This window comes from Sminthopsis crassicaudata, chromosome 3, assembly GCF_048593235.1.
Source record: "Sminthopsis crassicaudata isolate SCR6 chromosome 3, ASM4859323v1, whole genome shotgun sequence".
Taxonomy (NCBI): Eukaryota; Metazoa; Chordata; class Mammalia; order Dasyuromorphia; family Dasyuridae; genus Sminthopsis; species Sminthopsis crassicaudata.
In genome coordinates this window covers 361,323,399-361,325,909 of record NC_133619.1, presented here as the reverse complement: position 1 = coordinate 361,325,909, position 2,511 = coordinate 361,323,399, and positions in this window count along the sequence as shown.

Sequence of the window (2,511 nt, the reverse complement as noted above, 5' to 3'; positions counted from 1 at the left end):
GATTTTTTTGGTTATTGAGTATTAAGAAACCTTCTACTGTTGCCAAATTTTTTTTGTGTCTCTCACATTCAGTTGTGTGACCCTGTATGGGGTTGCAACTCACAGTTTAAGAAGCTTTGAATTGAGAGCCAGACTGAAATGTCTGGTCCCCAATAAAGAAGTGGTGTTCTGGACAATATGAGCCTTGCTTACATTCATTCTATACCACTGGAATAAAAAAAGTGTTGCTCCTTCATCGGTGGAGATAGGATTGGACAGTCATCCAGCCTTACCTGGTTCTTCTCAAGGCCAACTTGAAATGTCTTTGAGATGGCCAACGAGGAATGGAGGTATGTGTAATCTGTGATCACCTACACTTGGAGCAATTATAGTTATTTTTATATGTCTACCATAATCTAAATTTCCTGAAAAGTCTATATTTTAAGTCTCTTTTTATCCCTTGCAGTGCCTTTCATGCAGGGCAAGGCATTCAATGAGTTATATCCTAAGTACAAAAATCCTAGGTTGTGTGATTGTTGTGAGAAACTGAATAATTCTTTGGAGTGAATTACTCATTGTTTTTAGGAACTCATGAAGGCATTAGAGATTGTAAGCTCTGACTCTATAATCTTTAAATTAATGTTTAAAACAGTCTAACACAAATCTTGCTTCTTCTATGGCTGCAGGCTAGAGTAAGATTAGATGATAATGTAATAAAATATTTTTAATATAGCATAAATAGACTGTATGGGGAAAACCCAAGAATGTGAACTGACTTCAGAATATTTTATACTATAAGGTTTAAATCAATTCCACACATATTTATTAAGTGTCTCCTTACTATATATAAGGCCTTGTGTTGGGTGCTGGAGGTACAAAGACAAGATAATCCTTTATTCCAAGAAACTCACATCTTAGTTGAGGAATACAACATGTTCCAAGTAGATACTACATAAAGTAGAGCAATTTCAAGAGGAAGGGAGTATTAACAGTAGAATAAGGAAAGGGGACATTCTCAGATGTCTTAAAGGACTTAGCAAGATGGCAGAGAGTACACAGGACATTGCCTGAGATTTTCCCCCGGCTTTCCTCAGAATCAATGCTAGATCAATACTCTGAACGGATTTTGGAGTGACAGAATCCACAAACATTTGGAGTGTAAAATTTTTCCAGCTTAAGAGGTTTTGGAAGGACTTCAGGAGTCTCACTGGGTAAGGTGGAAATGGCCCAGTGACGGCTCAGTGTTGTAAGCCCCAGTGCAGGGATGCTGGCCCTGGGGAATCAGCAGGAGGCTCTTAGCCAAAATCAGCAGTACTGATTACTCTGTTCTGGTTCAGAAGGCCAGTGGAAATGTAGACCTGTGAAACCACCAATGCAAGTACAGTAAGCAAACAGTGAGCCTCCAAACTCCAGCATAACAGGGGGGACTTGACCAGGCTCACCCTGTGCAGTGGGAAAGCCTGTAGCACCACCAGCCCCCAGGCCACTTCTAGAACAGCTTGGTCAGTGAGTGTCTCCCTGCAAAAGGATTTAGGACCATCTCCCCTGTGTCCTAGGACCAGGTCTCAACTTTTAAAAGTGAGAAATAAAGCAAAAATAGCTCTGACCATAGAGAGGCACTATGGAGATGGGAAAGATCAGAACACAGACCCAGAAAAGAAGGGTAAAAGGCAAAATGCCTTCAGGTGAAACCTCGAAGGAGAATATGAACTGGACTCCAGCTTCAAAGGCTCCCTTGAAAGAGTTTAAAAAAAGGACTTTAAAAGAGAGATAGAAGAAAATTGGGAAAAAGAAATGTCTGCCATATAGAAGTATGAGAAGTTGGGGGAAAGAGCCAATAGCTTAGAAAAGGAAACAGAAATTGATGGAAGAAAACAATTCCTTAAAAAATAAATTTGGTGAAAGGGAAATATACTGAAGAAAACAACTTCTCAAAAAAATTTATGAAATGGAAAAGAAAAACAACTCTTTGAAAAATAGAATTGGCAAAATGGGGGAAAAATCATTGAACAAAACAACTCCTTTAAAAATACAATTGGCCAAATTCAAAAGGAGGTTAAAAGGCTAACTGATAAAAATTAGAATTGGACAAATAGAAGTGAATGACTCAATGAGACATTAAGAATCAGACAAATAAAACCAAAAGGATGAAAAAAATATAAAATACTTTGTTGGAAAGCATCTGATCTGGAAAATAGATCTAGGAGAAACAATCAAAGAATTATTGAACTACCTACAAGCTATGATGAAAAAAGGAGCCTGGACAACATCTTTCAAGAAATCAAGGAAAACTTTTCTGATATAAAATTAAAGGGTAAAATAGTCTTTAAAAGAATTTACCAAACACCTCCTGAAAGAGACCCCAAAATGGGGACAGCTAAGGTGGCACAGCAGATAGAGCACCAGCCCTGGTCAGTAGGACCTGAGTTCAAATGTGACCTCAAACACTTAACACTTCCTAACTGTGTGACCCTGGGCAAGTCACTTAATTCCAATTGCTTCAGGGAAAAAAACAAAACAAAACCCAAAATG